General features: G+C 31.7%; 1 long non-coding RNA gene across 1 annotated transcript; it reads left to right on the top strand.

Annotated features, from left to right (window-relative positions):
* Positions 1–1,123: 1,123 nt before the first annotated feature.
* Positions 1,124–11,005, top strand: LOC107441723 (uncharacterized). The gene is made up of 2 exons (XR_011636160.2): positions 1,124–1,289; positions 10,283–11,005. It is a non-coding gene; the product is annotated as an uncharacterized LOC107441723 (long non-coding RNA).
* The last annotated feature ends 5,908 nt before the right edge of the window (positions 11,006–16,913 follow it).

Raw genomic sequence — 16,913 nt, 5'->3', positions numbered from 1 at the left:
GTAAAATGGGGTGTGACGTATTAATGTTGCCTCCGAATCATCCGCAGAGACATTTTCCAGACCGTCTCCAATAGCTCATTGTGCAGCTTTAGTGTGACGCAAATAAAAGTTCCTAAGTACCATTACTCCAAAACCGACATAAAAGCATTTGTTAAATTGAAATACTGTATTACGGACAAACATCACAAAAGTGAGAATAAAACGTATAGCCAGAGTCACGACGGAATTCGAACCCACTACGATTACGCTTCATTTTGTTAGGAGGATGAACATATAACTGAGTTTGTTTTACTTTAATTTTTAGCCATTCTGAGCTGAAACTCTTTAGAGCTACTCTGTGTTCTGAAAGCTAAACTGCGATCATTTTTGTTACTATCCCGTGTCTTTTGGTCACACCGGCCGAATTTATTTATTTATTGTTACACATATATATGCAAGCATTTGTTCTCAACACTGGAGAATAGGACTCCGGTCAGCAGATTCCGTGGTTCAATCCTCAACTCCGCTAAGACCCACCGAATGCATGCAATATACGTGCCCATAAAATCTGTTGAATCGAAAGTCCCATGGTCAGCTGCTGAGCAGTACCAAGGGTATATTGATATGGAGAAATTTCCTTCTCCTTCAGATAAATGTCTAAATTGAGGAAGTAAACCCATTTTAGCTGCATTTATTTATTGTTACACATTTGCAGCATTGTGTGATGCTCATTACAAAGTATTTCTTATAAGCATTTGTCTAGCTGAGAAACTGGCAGTACAAGTTGTAGAGAGAAATCATTAAGATACATCGAGCTAGGATTAAGGCGGGATTCAAACTCGCTACCTCTGCTCTACAGAGCGTTTGATCGAACTCCAAGTCTGCTTGACAGGGTAGGCCCCATTTTAACTGCTTTTATTATTGGTTCATTGGAATTACATACATTTGCAGGTTTGTGTGCTGAATTCAGGCTTTTAAACCTTTCTCAAAAATAAGAACAGATATCACAATACAAAGAAGACAGCATGAAGATACATCCAGGATAACAGCGGGATTCGAACCCGCTACCTCCACGCTTTGCACAGTGTTTGGCCGGCTACACCGTTCGGCCAGGGAGGCCCCGTAACTGTTTTCAGTTGTAATTGAAATCAGGCAAAATTAAGTAACCAATAACGTTCCAAATTAAACAACTGAAATAATCAAAATTCAGTAACGAAGTTATTCTGCTACTAAAAAAGAATAGCTTCTGCCACCACTTTCTTCTATTTGTGTTTGTCAAGTCCTTTCGCTGGTAGCTTTTTCTTTTTGAAGTAAGTATAAAAAGTAAATTTATTAATCTTTGACGTGATAAATATTCTGTAATAGTTTTTGTTAATTCGACGTATATGCTGTTTATTGGGGAAGAAAATTTTTAAAAAAATTATGAAGCTTTGTGCTCTGTGGAAATTTATTTATTCGTGATGTTGTATAAAAATCGCAACTTACAATAATGTCAAAACAGTTACAAGGGACTCTTAAGTCGTTTTCGGACTAAATTTTGACTTTTTGTTCCATTCGATAAAGTGTATTAACATAAAAATTAAAAAGCAAAATTAAACCAGCTTTTAAAACTTCATTTTTTTTAATATAGCAGGAATAAAGTAAAAAACTTTCATTGTCGCTCAAAACAAAGTCACTGAAACAACTTTATAAAAATATGGTTTATTATACTTTGAATATTTAATTTGTAAACTAAAAAAATATTGTTTTTCTCTCTGTCAAACTGCGGTGTACGACAGTTGTGCAACGAAAACTTTATAAAATCGTTTTAATATGCAGTAAACCAAATATGAATGCTGAAGGCATGCGTGACGCATGAATAATGGTGAGTAAAATAATGAAATAGAATTTCGTAACACTGGTAATGATAAAGGACATACGTGGCACAAGTATCGCGACGCTAGATATGAAATTCTTAGACTTATAAATTATTTAAAAAATGTGTCTGCTTTTCCTGGGACGAGATATTCTCTGAACTCTGCTGAATACTCTAGTAGATAATTTGATTAAAATTTTTTAAAAAAAGAGGAATAATTTTTGTGCTTCAGAATCAAAATGAAAAATTAAATTTAAATTTTTCATTTTCATTAATTAAACATACAAAAAATAAATGTCCTTTTATTATAAAATATTGCTGCATGCGTATTAATGTTAAAACAAAATTCTAATTATTTCAGTTGACTATTAATTCTCTCTGTAGTGTTTAGAAAATCATCGAAACTTTTAATCAATGATTAATCTTCAGTTGGAATTTCATCACTTTAGCTCAGTGTTTCCCATACTTATGACTTTTGTGTACCCTTTCTAAATTTTTCGTAACGCTGTGTACCCCTAACAAAAAATGAATAGATTTTTTACTGTTGAAAAATTGCACAAAAGTTAATCAACCACTAACTGTTGACACCACTAATTATTAACTGTTAACTCTGCAAAAAATTGCCAATAGGTAATTGCCAATTGCCTGGCCAAAATTGCCAATACATAATCGTAAATTTTCATGGTTGACTTTGATTTTAAATAAAAAAATTTTGAAATTTTCGTTTGTTGCAAGATATTTCGCATAAGAAAGCGCATCCCCGCTAAACTGTTCTCGTACCCCTGGGGGTACGCGTACCACACTTTGGGAACCGCTGCTTTAGCTAGTCAGTAATTTGCATTTGGAGATACATAATATGACAAATTCTATTTGTAGCAGTTAGAAAACTAGCATTGCAGTCAAGCACAGAGGTGTTATAAGTTCTATCTAGCTGATGGTCGGGCATTTTTATGTAACATAAAGTTAACGATAAATGCTATTCATAGTGGTTAAGAAACCATTGCATGTATTGCTATCATTTAGAGCTCCAGAGGAAATTTTATTTTAGCTACTAGTCGGGGATTTCTTTTTAACCAAAATTTTCTATTAGCAATAATGTGATTCTATTTGAAACTGTCGAAACATCTAAAACTTAGGATATCATCCACAGAGCTGCCAACTTTTACGCATTTGGCGTAAAATTTTATTTCTGTAAAGTGGTAGTAAAATTTATGCTTTCTATATATTCCTTCCATTTATAAACTTAATTTAAAATCTTTTTGACCACCACTATTTGCAAAATATTTAATCATATATATTGATATAAAATACTGTCGTATTTGTCCACTTAAGCTTTATTCAAAAACAGCATATGTTTCTGCCTAAAAATGTAATTTAAATTCGAATTTACTACCACTGAGGAAAACCATCCTCGAAAGGATTAAAAGTTGGCAGGTATGCATCCAGCTCAGAGCTTGTTCAAGTTTTAGTGCTTTAGTTAAAATGTAGGAACTTTGGTAGACATTAAATTTATTTCGGCAATCATATCCCGATAAATTTTTCTCGTCAAAGAACAATTAAGACCAGTACGGAGTTCCAGATAAAATTTAAGTATTCTAGCTGACTTTAAAATAGTATTGAGGGAAATTAATTATAGACTATATCAACCTTCATCTAACAAAAGGTATCTCTAGATGGGTTCAAGTTAACATCTCTTATATGCTAGGGAATTGGTATTCAATATTTCTGGTGGTAGTTACGCCACAGTATAAAATTATATACGCGACAAATTCCCTCTTTCGATACTATTGCGATAAATTTTGCCCGTATCGATCAGGAAACAGTTGAAACTTACAAGCTTCTTTAGCACGCTTTATAAGCTTAGGAGATTCTGCAAAGACTTTTAGTGCTCCCACTTGTTGGAACCTTCTATTGCACAGGATTCTATTATTACAAACACTAAAACTAGTAAGTAAAAACGAATTAAATAAACTGTAAACCATTAAGTATTTAAGTGTTTGGTTTTAACTTTTTGATCCAGAATTAGTCCAAAATATCGTTTAATTTCGCTAAGTTTTCGTAGTATCGCGTATGTGTTTAGGTGTTTTTTTGCAATATAGCAAACTTTTGAGAAGTTAAAATTCTAAATTCAATAAAAAATTATTGTACATTTAGGTCTTTATGAAATTAACTTTTCAAAACTCCATTTTCATAAAGTCAAACTTCCTAATATCAATGCCTTTCAACATAGATGAACTTTTGACATCAATTACAAGGAAATTGCATAAAAATATTTCTTAAAAAAATAGCCTATATTGAATCTATTTAAAAACTTTTATATAAGTGTAAACTTTTAAAGCATTTTAAGTCAGAAGCAAAAATTTCGGAGACTATGAAGTATAAAACAGAATCCTAAACTTTCTCGTTTGGATATTGGCTGATGAAAATTATTTTCATTACTCTATGGTTACTATAATATGCTGCTTGGTTTTAATTTAGTGACTGCAATGATGCCCATTAGTTATTTTCACTGTTAAAATCATAAGTGTATCAATTTTAAAAATTTTTACATCGAACAACCTAACGAATATGCAGCTGTTAAAGTTTTAGAACTGACCTAATAAATCTTGAAAATACTATATAAATTACTCGCTCATTTAATGTTTCGAAGTAAAGCTTCATCTGTAGCAATAAACTTAGATTCTGAGCTGTAAGAGCTTCTAAAATTACCTTAAATTTCGTCTGGTTTTAAATTCTAACTTTTGGGTTTTCTCAATATCGTAGACATTCATGTACCTTTGTCAAATTTTTTGATTCCGAAAGTTGTAAAAAGGCATCATTTTTCACTCTTTGGACAAATCTGATTTTTCTTAGTTCCAAAACTGAAAAAAGTTGCTAAAGGAACGATACTTAAAAATGTATAAGACATACAAAAAAAAAAAACTTAGACGTCAGAATTTAAAATCATTCCGAAAGAGAACTTTAAAAAGTCTTTCAGAAACTTTGACAGCAGAGAACAAAATCTTACAGAAGCAACTGGAGATTACTTTGAAATATATTAAATGGGTATTTTTAATTCACACACTCTCAATAGTTATTACTCAATACCACTAGTCTCTTAACTCTAGTAATTAAACAGTGTATCATCTTTACACGATATGATCATTCATTACGGTTTCGAATATTCTGATGAGCAGCAATTTTATACACTGAACCACGAACGGGAAGCGTATTGACAAAACATACCGTAGATTGTAAACGCGGCGATTGCAGGTGGAATTGGCGATGGATTACGCGTAAATGTGGTGGGAGAACGAAATTACATTAACCTAAACAGTGTAATTCGATATTCTTTTTCTCCTCCTCGTCTAGCCATAATGAATAAAAATAACTAATTAATTCTTTTTAAAAGAGAATTAAAAAAGAAAATAACCTTTTTATTATCAGGATCACTTTACAAATACACTGTATTCATATTTTATAAAACGATCTAGTTTTTTGATATAATAGATTCAATTTTTTTACAAGAATTGTGTTTGCGAAAAAATAAAAATAATTTACTACTACTGAACCAATCACAAAAAATAACATAACATTTTAATAATATGTTTTATTGAAACGCTATTTTGAAGAATTAATTCTATTTAACTTTTATTGTAAGAAAACATAACCTGTTTTATTTTAGTGATATTTTCTATTAAATCAATATTCTCTATAAAAGAATAATGTAAGCTTTTTTATAAAGATTCTTTTTTTAGAAATTAACAAAGACATATTATTTACTAGAAAAAAAATTAAGTATTCAAAAATGTTATCACGCTTTAAAGTAATAGTTTTTTGTAAACGAAATAATCAATATTTTTAAAATAAAGTTTGAAAGAGTGTTTCATTACTAGAAGCATTCCTTATAAAAAAAAATATATTAAATTACTTTTTTTTGCATAATTTTATTAAATAACTTTTTTTTTTGCAATGAGATGAGATCTTAAACTTGAAAAATTGATTCAATTCCTTAATATATATAAAAGTCGGTAAATACTTCATTCATTATGGAGGTCATAGATAACTTGATACCTTTTCAATATAAGAATAATAAATGCAATTATGTAATAGAAAATGCACAATTTTAAAAATATATTTTATTTACATATATTGTTTGCAGGTTATTCTGCAACTATCATACGTAACATAAATTTATAGATTCCTAAATACTGTTATATGAGTTTGGTAATTAAAAATATTATTAAAAAATAACATAATTAAAAAATAACATAATTAAAAAATAGCATAATTAAAAAAAATAACATAATTAAAAAATAGCATAATTAAAAAAAATAACATAATTAAAAAAAATTTCAACCTTCAATTAAAAACTTTCTGTAGTCAAATATTAATAATAATTATAATTTTTAACAACTTTTTTGGGCACAAATTTTTAATTCTCGAACTTAATACTATCCTTCATATGAAAATATCAGAAAATTTGTAAAAGAAAAACTATATTTTAAAATTGAGACACTGGCGTCAACAGAGGTTAGATGTATGTGCTGAGTTTAAATAAATTATATGTCATAAAACTCACATTTAAGGTTTAGATAAATTTATTATCAGGTCATAAGATTGTTTTTTAATAAATAAATGTAGTGATTGTTTGATTTACAATTGTAAGTTCCTGGGTGTTTAATGTTAAGTTATACATCTCTTTAGAAATAATATTTGAAATATGCAAAGCAGGGCGGCATTCATTTCAACTTAAAAAACATCAACTTAACTTTCAATAACTATACATAAATAAAAAGCAAAAGTTTGATAAAAACTTTAAAAGAAATACTTTTAGAAAAATTCTTTCTAAATAATATTTAAATAAAACACAATCACTTCGTCTGAGTGATTTTGTAAGGAATTCTAAACTTTATAATTTTACAAGTTAGGTGAAAAGTAAATATCTACAATGGTGATAGGGAATTAAGGAAATTCTAAATCTAAATTTTGAGTCCTAGAACGTAAACATCTGATCATTAGATCAAAAGTTAGTTTTAGATTTTTCGTTTATAGCTCACTGTACACTAAAACGTGAATTTTTTTTCTTTTGAAATTTTGATTTCAATGCCCTTACTTCAACCTCCTTCGAGTTATGCTTACTTTATAAATTTAATCTCAACTTTATTTTTCTTTTCACTTTTAAACTGTCAAAGACTTTTTTTCCATTTGTAAATTATGAAAAAAGTTATTAATCTGATTGCGAAAACAGTTAATTTATTAAAATTGAACATTTTCAATTAATTCCTTTTAATAGTCATTTATATTATTAATAATAATTATTTGCACAAAATTATAATAAAGGAAAGTTTGATTAGAAATTTAAAAGTTCTTGCAGCAACAATTAGGGAATTTCTATTGACAAATTCAAGTAATTTTTTTTTCCGGAGCAAAATGCATTTTTTTTATAAAATTATTTTTATTAAACTGTGTATAATGAACATTTCAACTAAAATAATTAGTACAAAATAGCTGCTAAAAATTCTTTTAAACATTTATAAATATTATACATTTATAAATATCAGCTTTTCGCATTATTGCTAAGTAATCTCTACGTCGAAAAAATATTTAAGGAATTCCATAATAACTGAAAATTAAATAAAATTTAAAAAAATTGTAAATGGTTATCGAGCAGAACCATTAAGTTTAATTAATGAATATAGAATTAGTAACAAAGTCCCTACTGATCAATAAATTTTTTTTAATCTTTTAAGTAAACAAACTTTATTGTAATAATCATTTCATTATTAAGGATTAGAGGTTATTATGAAATTATTAATATTAATTAGTGGATGACTAGGTAAAGAAGTTCACTACTCGAAATACATTTAATGAAAGTTATAAAATACAGAAGGGGCTATGGTGGTAATAATATATAATTTTTTTATCTTAGTTTTATTACGACCTTCTAAAAAACGCTAATAAACACAATTATGTTAACAAATACAAACGATTATGTCGGAGCTATAACAAAAAAATACGCTTTATATTTCATTTAATGCAGAAGAATCTAATTAAGATCAGCTTATTTGAAACTCTGAAATGTCACACCCACATGTAACTTGGTGAATGATAGATACGTGATACAAAAAACAAAACAAAAACATAAGCACACAGCTGTTTGGCGATTTGCGAGAAGCTCCTTTAACACCGATAGAAATTTTCGCCAACCCTTTTACAATCTACGGTATGTTTTGTCAATACGCGAACGGGAAATAGTTATTATAATAAATAGCAATTTTGCGTGCATGGAAAATTCCCTAACGTATTGACTACAGAAAACTCTCGTCTGTCAAAGCAGTTGGAGTGAAGATATACGCTTAAAAAAAAACCGTGTAAGAGATATTTCGTATCTGTTACATTATTACGTCTCAAAAGTAAAAAGCTACTTTTGCGTAAAGTTAAGACTAAATTTGTCATTCTTTTGCTTTATAAAGTCTTTTCCTTTCGAATTTTTTTCGATCAAATGCAATTCTGATCTATACCGTAAGCAAAATAAAATCTGAAAAAGAGAATAATTTTCGGTACATTGAACAGATTTTCGTTTACCTCAAACCGGAAGAAATTTAGGAAACTTTCGGTGTATCCATCCGCTTATGCTATACTTACATAGCGATGTGTGAACAGGCTTAATATTCTAGGAAGTTTTATTATTGTAATTTGTATTTAAATGTACGCTTAATGTTACCATTCATACGAGTTTACTGTAATTTATGAATTCTAACGGGTCGTGAGCCTAAAATAAATTTATCAAAATTAATATCACAACATAAAGTGTAAGGTTTTCTATGTTTTGAGTGTTATCCCTTTGGCGATATTTGTGTAAAATAGTGCAGTTTTATTTTGGGTAGCATCATAGCAAGCTTGCGGAATCCTCCTAATTCATTTGTCTGTTTCGTTGAAAGTTTAATTGAAAGAACGCGTTATATTGAAAACTGTATAATAATATTGGATGGCTCGTTTAAATTTTATCAATTTAGTTTCAGACTTAGCTTGAAGCGTTTGATCAGACTACATAGTGCTTTTAATGTTTGGCGTAGTATAGCAGACTTCGGATCTTGTACCATTAAACTTTACATATTTATCTAACGATAACCAGTTTGTGTTTTTCACTGAGATATTTTTCTTCAAGAAGCTTAGCTTCAGGAAATCACTGGTCACATGATCCAAAGGTATCGTAAACATCTTTAATTCCTAGTGATTTTTTATTTATTTTTTACACCATACTCAGTTTATAAGTTAGATTTAATTATATTGAGTAAAATTGTTTTCCCATTAAGTAGCAGATTATGGCTTTTGTGCCATGGAACATCCTTTTCAACGTTATAACAAGGCCGAACGTTGATAAGAATTATGTTTGGTGCTCCAGAGCAGCGTTTATTTCATAAAAAATGGCAACAGTTTGTTTTCTGGAAATCCTGATACTTAAATCACATGCGTAATTATATTTCCCTACGATAATTTCTTTTACTTCAGAAATAAGGAAAATGGTAGATACTTTAAAGGTTCATGAAGACAGTGTTGAACTGCCTTGGCAATTCAAAAAAGGAACAAATTCGCGAAAAAATGGTTTAGGATAACAAACTGAATCATGTAAACAAGAAAAAAATATATAATAGTTTCTCCTTTTTAAATAAACCTATTTTAAAATAAACCTATTTTTATTCAACAATTTTGAACATGGATGTAAAAAATAAAGATCTGCTGTGAAGCTTATCTCGCCTCCTAAAAGTAGTCTCGTTTCTAAAGTTTATATTAGACTGCATTAAAAAAAGTAGTTGCAGTTAACTACAAAACAATGTAGTTTTTCAGATCACTGGTTAAAAGAGATGACAAGTGGTAGTAAATTATGAGATTAGCACAAATTAGAGTTGAAAATCAGGAATTGCAATAAAACATGTTCAATTCAAAATCTATGTATTAAAACTGGTAACACGAATCTCTTGATGTAGCAGGAGGAAAACTAATTTTCAAGCATAGTTTTCTATAGCTACATAGACCTACCTAATCTGCACATAAATACTGCTTTCAAGCTTAGCTTACGCCGCTAATTTTGTAATTTCAATCTATCTTTTTTTTTCTTTGCAGCATACATAATTTTTGCACTGTTTCATTTTTGTTTCAGTTAAGGCTCATTGCTGGTTGTATTTTGAATTTAGCGCAGTATGCCTGATTCCTGTTATATAACCATTACTCTACATCTAATCCTCTGATTGTTTTATAACTATCTTCATTACATTTCGCTTTTAGACAGACTATGCAAGAAGGGTATTATTGCACAACTATCTGACTCGATTTCTTGTTATATTGCGAATTTCAATCTCAATTTTTGCTGCGATAAATGAACACATGACCGAGCTTCCGTGTAACGTTTGTACTTACCATTAAAATACTTCAGTTGGAAATATATTCAATGTTTATTTTTATTAGGGGCAAGAATGATTACCGAAACCTCAGCCAAGTCACAGAAAAAGATTCAGGAATCAGATGCTGTTGCAAATCACCTGGATCACGAAACAAGCGAGGCAACGTCAGAAAGTGATTTGAGTAACTTTTCGGTGCAACTCTGCTGTAGTTCATCCGCCGATGTGGCCGACCTATTTGAAACGGCGGGGACGACAGCCAGCTTCCAGCTAGAAGTCATCGAGACAGCAACAAAGGATCTTGCCAGAAAAATAAAGAATGAGACTAAGAACCATTGCGCGAAGATAAAGGAAATGGGTATGGATGAAATAATAAATAAGAGAAGACCCTCGTCGGAAGTTTTGAAAGAATGCTCCCAAATGATAACTGAAACCATTCAAAGTATGGAGGAACAGTTGCATTTTTTGATTGATTGTAAAAGGTCAAACATGCGACTCGTTAAAGACTATGTGTTGAAGGATATAGCTGACACAGTAGAAAAATCATTGGAACCAGAAGAAAAGATGCTTTTCGACCATAAGAATGCGGGAGTTGCAGCCACCGTGTGCCGTAAATCTGTAATGACTTTACACTTATTTTTAGAATGCTTTTTCGTATTTGGCGCATATGTTTATGCATGTAAAAAATCTATTATACCTTTCTATTTCTGATTCAACTTTAGTTCTATAGTTTAATTTTTTTATTGTAAATTCCGTTTGAGATTTGGCATTAAATTTGTTTGCAAATCAATGACTTATTTTCAATGCATAGAATGGTAGTTAGCCTAATTAAACAATTTTGCTTTTATTTTCACGAAGCAAATAGCGTATAGTCTGTCCATGGAAAGAACTCTCCTCGCCATTCATCTGGATCAGTGGCTCCAACTGTGGTTATGAGGTTCAACTATTTCCAGTCGGGATGTCGGGTCAATGTTTACGACATGTTTTGTCTCGGGTCTGTGAGGCTCAGGGGAGAAAGAAACTCCCCTCTTTTAAATGCGCTATTTCTTGTTTTTGTAGCAGCAGACGGCCTTAGACTTTGTGGCGAAGGGAGTTCTTTCCATAGACAAACTATTCGTTGCACCATAAAACTAAGTTCTAGACAGAATGCCTTATCTCTGACTTTATCAAATTCTGGATTGAGTATCATTATTAGAATGAGTATCATTATTAGAATGTTTACAAGTCGCACGACGATAGGCAATGCTAACTTCATCGATAAGTTAAGTTGCGGCTTGAAGCAAACGATTGATGATCGCTAATGTAGGTACTGAAATGTATAATTTTTTTAAAGTTACATCTGTCATCACATTCTTTTTAAAACTAACATCTTTTCTTGAGCAGCTGGAAATTCTTAAGCTACTTTTTCACCATGAAGCTCTAATTATTAAAACTTGAAACTGGGCCTTTTGGCCAAGTTGTAGCCCCAGTTTCTAATTGTTATACAGCACATCGTTCAACAGGGTTTTTGGCATCTTTTATGCCTGTAACTTTATTCAAGTTTTTCAACGAAGCCGTTGGGTTCGAAAGCATGCGTAATATGCTCTATTTTAAGCACGTTTTCGTTCTTTTTTTTATTGCCAAAATACCACCCTAGTTAAAACTTGAACTGCATGTAAAATAGACTTGAGACACCAAGTCGGGAGAGCCTGGTTGGTAGGGCGTTGGGCTCTTGTTCGTGAGAACGGATTTTCGAATCCCGCTGGCTAAAGAATCCCTGTGTATATTAGATGGTAACTCGCGCACGTTAAATCTGTCTGGATCGCAATATAGTCAGTTCCCATAAATCAGTACCTCTGGTGATACCGAAATGGAGATTGATCGTTCGTTGGTTCAGGTTGAAATTACGATCTGTGGCTGAAGGGAATATGATTGGGTCCTTTTTGTGAAACTGGCTGTGACTTGTATTAAGTTTGAACTCTTGGTCGTAGATAGCACAACTGAAAAGCAAGAAACGAATCATCTGCTTTAAATTCGCTTGATTTCAAGCAGGCTTGCTGGTGTTGCCAAGTGGCATAAGTAAAAGCCGCGATGGCTCAGGGGATAGAGCTTTCGCCTTCCGAGGTGAACCGGGTTAGAATCCCAGCGATGGCAGGTCAATACGAATCCGCCTCCGGCTTGCATCGACCACGGTGGTAAACGGATCATGGGTTAGTCCCTTTGCCGTCAGGCTTACTGTGAGAGGTTCTCGTGGTCTTCCTGTCCATTTAACGCAAATTAGTTAGTTCTATAATAGTCCTCAACGATGGCAAATTTTTACCAATACTTGATCCAGGAGTATCCCATTTCTTGGATTGTGTTTAAAATTACAAGAGTGCGGAGTTAAACATTAGTAGTCGTAAACCCAAAAAATTGGGTCGACTGTTCAAAGACAGTTATTATTAAAAAAACAAAAGTAAGTAACAACACACTTGTGGGGGGGTGGGTATTCGTAGTAAATATCGTTGGCAGAAATTTCATTAATAAGTAAACATATAAATCAATTTACATAAAGTATAACCTTTCTTTCAATTCTAGAACAATTCTATAAAGTGTTAGTCAACTTTCGAGCTGGATTTCATGATTATGCTATCGTGGTGCCGCAATCATTTATTACATTTACTGTAAAAATCTATCGATAATTTTGACTCTAATAAGGGGACGTAATCCTCTGCATAGATGTTTAAAAATATTATTGCTTTTGTAGCGCACTGATAATGACAAATATTGCATAGAATGTGAAATATGAAATGATATTCCCTGTTCATTTATAAAGATGTTTTTCATGGGGCATAGGTGCTGTGTGCTGGTGAGCATTGATTATGTTTATGAAGATGTACTCGATATCTTTAAGTTTATTTGCAATCGGGTCAGTAAGGTTACCGATCATAATTTTCTTGCTATCACGTACATTAAAATTCCACCTAATGATTCTAACAATGAAATGTCCGTAACGAACGAAGCAAGTAACGCCAAAAAATCATAACAGTAGTTCCTTACCAAAGAAAAATTACGACAGGTAATTATCACTGAGTCAAACCTTGACACAGAATTCAATTTTTAGTTTAAGTTAGGCAGTAACTAATTTAAATTTTTTTATTTTTTTATTTTTTATATCTATATACTTTTGAAAAAATACCTTCAAATTCAAAGAGTTCTGTTTCAAGAAATATTACAGCTTCAGGTTTCAGTCTAGCTCAAATTTTGTAGATAATTTAATTTGGCAAAAAGAAATATTTAAAAAAAATTTATTTTTGAAAAAATTTAAACACAAACAGGATGATGTTTAAAAATTAGTGATTTTTCAAGATGGCTGGTCACGAATGGTCGGGGTAATTGAAAAATTCGAGATGGAAGAATTCGGAGGAATTTTTATAGCTATATAGAACCTAGACAATATATCAGAAAATTGAAACTATTCAAATTTTTGTAACCATTCAAAATTTTTGGGGGGCAATTGGACAGTACTAATATTCTAAACAAATAACGCATTTTTAAAAAATAATAAACTAGGGAGGTCAGTAGTTTTACGTATCTTGGAAGTATAATTAACAACAAAAGAACCGATGAAAATATACTATATAGATTAAACAAAGCCTGAAGCAGTTACGCTATTCTCAATAAATTCTGTAAAAACAAATACATAACAAATTCAACAAAAGTTAAAATTTTCCATGCTAATGTCAAATCTGTCCTACTATATGGCTTTGAGACGTGGCACTGCAATAAAAATAACATGAAAAAACTTCTAGTATTCATTAACAACTGTTTAAGAAGAATCTTATGTATTAAGTAGCTCCTTAAAATTTATAATACAGAAATCCTTGGTAAAGCAAAACAGAAACCAATTGGTCTGGAAATTAAAAAACTTAAATGGATTGGTCATGTTCTACGTAAAGGCGCAGAACAACTGTAAACGAATTGAAATGTTCAGAGGCATGGTTCAACACCTCCTAAAAGAACGAAGGCCTCAGCACGGATCAATTTAGTAGTCCGACGTAACGAACATAAACTGCGCAGTCGATGAAAAATAAGGAAGTTGCACAGAGGTGGAAAATACGAAGGATGTCATTACGTTTGGACTACTAAAGGTTCAAATTTCTTGTTTATGGTGACCTGTGCTAAGGCCTTCTCTTTTCTAGGAGGTATTGCATGGATAGAGGCAAAATATGTGACAACAAATCGAGCGGGATGGAGAGCTATGATGGAAGCCCTATAGTCCAATTTGGAGTGAAAAGGAATATGTATATATAAATATATAAACTTTTACAACTAACTATAATGCATCAATACAAGGTCCATAACTTGCTTTTTCTCCATATTTTTTAGAAGCTTCAAGTGCTAGTCTAGTCTGTTTTCTTATCGATCTACTCTCGTGTGACGCCTAATGCTTATAGCCGAAATTTTGCGTTCTTCATTTTGAGCATATTTTTAGCTGTTGGGCCATCATTTCTTCCCCTTCAATTGCTCTAAAACTTTCAATAACACTTTGCAACATTTATTAAAAATTATTACAGTTAAAAAAAGTAGCAATTTCAACTATTTACATAGAAAGAACCATTTATCCCTTTACTTATATAATTTAATCATATTTACAAAATATAGTTAAAATGATAGTATTTCACTAAAATATTTTGATAGGAGTGAGCAAATCCATTAATTAACTGAGGGCGCAAGTTTACTTATTCATAAATTTTACAGCACGTCCGAGCTTGACACATACGGTAACTTTTAAATTTTTTGAAAATCGGATTTTTGCAATTGTTTTTTTTTTCTTCTTTCTAATGTCTTGTAAATTTTTATTGTGTTATTTCCCTTTGAAACACGATTTAACCGAATGCATTTTCCAACACAAGTCAACGTACTACTGAACTGGTTCATTACAAATTGATCCCATTGATGGCTATCTTTTTTCAAAAAAAAAAAATAATAATGTTTTGGAAAAGATGCATCATGAACTCGCAGAAATTTTTTAATATTTTTCCTAATACTTCATTCATTTTAAATTTTGTAAATAATAGCACATAGCATCAATCGTTCGGTTGATAATGACACGGTTTTTCGAATCCAAATAGTAAGTTTCTGTCATTTTAACTGTTTTAATACATAAGATAGTATACTCCAAAATGCTTCGTCCCATGAGGATTTTCCGGGCTCACTTTTTTTTATTTCATTAGGATGTCTTTGCGCTTTTCAGATTGTAATTTTAGAACAAAATTTTAATCCTCGGCAATGTTACTTTTAATAATCCTCAAAGATATCTAATAGCCTACTATGAAGACCAGGCTTGAGGTGTTCCTAATAGAGTGATCTCGCCAATCTGAAAAACACTCTGTAGTGTGGAGGCATCGGGTTCAAATCCCACTGAAACCATTGATGTGTATTATTGGTGAACTTTTCTAATTTGTATCTCTTCAACTTGATAAAGACTCGTGTGCTCGTTAGAGAGCTCCACAGTGGACTGATCTTGAGTCACGGTTCCCAGAAGATCACCGAAGTCAAAGTATCACTGGCAGTGGTCAGTGAGCACTTTGATCAGTCTGCGAAAGAACCGAAGGTTCACTGTATCGGTCATTTTAAACTGTTCTACCTTAAAGTATTTGATTTCGCCCAGGCCATCGGACTACTAAAACAGATGAGCTATCCCCTCAGCATAAGACCAAAATTGTGATCAGTTATCTCCGGTTCATCCTCAGGAATATTTCCCTGACCATCTCCAATTGGCAATCGCCCATTGTGCAGCTCTAGTAAGACGTAAATAATGTACTATGATTACTACGATTGTTGAATAGACAGTAGATTTTACTTAATCAATTTCAAGACACAAAACTGCGACTTAGTCTGGTGCACACCGTAAGCATGGAAATAAAGTCGGCAGCATAATCCTGGATGGTCTTAATTTATTATAAATCTGTAAGAACAAAGTCGGCAACATAATCCTGGATGGTCTTAATTTATTTATAAATCTGTAAGAAAGATTGTAGACTCGGGCAGCTTTTAAGCCTTTGTCAAAAATAAAGAAAAAATAGACCATATTACAAAAGAAAAACACGGAGAGAAAAGATATAACCAGGGTCAAAATGCGCGAGTCAGGTCACGTTTTAAAATGCATGACGGAAGTAAAATATCCCTAAGCCATATGGACATATAGGTAGTCATGAAGGTCTCTACGCTGGATACAGTTTTTATTATCTCTAAAATTCATTTCTGAAATTTGTGATAGCCATTTTGCATTAAAAATTTACGGATGCATAGGTTCGTTTCTGAAAGAACTAACGTACTTAAGCGCTTCCATGTAAAGATTCGAATTCGAAACACTTTAGAAGTCATGGGATACAGATCCTATGCACTTCAAAGAAAGAAAACAACTTGTTTCATTCCAGCCATAATCACGGTTGCGTTTTTGATTCTCTTTCTGTAATTTGTATTTCAACTTGTCCGAAAGGCTTATGAACCTTTTTTTCTAATCATCTCCCTATTGAGCAAAACAGTTCTGTAGATAAGTATTTAGTGAATATCAAGCATTAAATTGTTGGCTGATATCATCAAATCTTTCAACGGTTAAGTAGCTCCATATTAAGGTCTCTGATTGCAACAAAAAAAAGTTACAGGTTCGTACACTGCAACTTCTCCATGTAAGAAATAGTACTTACAAGTCAAAAGTAGTATGTACAAGTTCA

The sequence above is a fragment of the Parasteatoda tepidariorum genome, chromosome 2 (genome assembly GCF_982258835.1).
Source record: "Parasteatoda tepidariorum strain Cologne lab strain chromosome 2, Ptep-v5.0, whole genome shotgun sequence".
NCBI classification, from domain to species: domain Eukaryota; kingdom Metazoa; phylum Arthropoda; class Arachnida; order Araneae; family Theridiidae; genus Parasteatoda; species Parasteatoda tepidariorum.
This window is presented reverse-complemented; position numbering and strand designations above follow the sequence as displayed.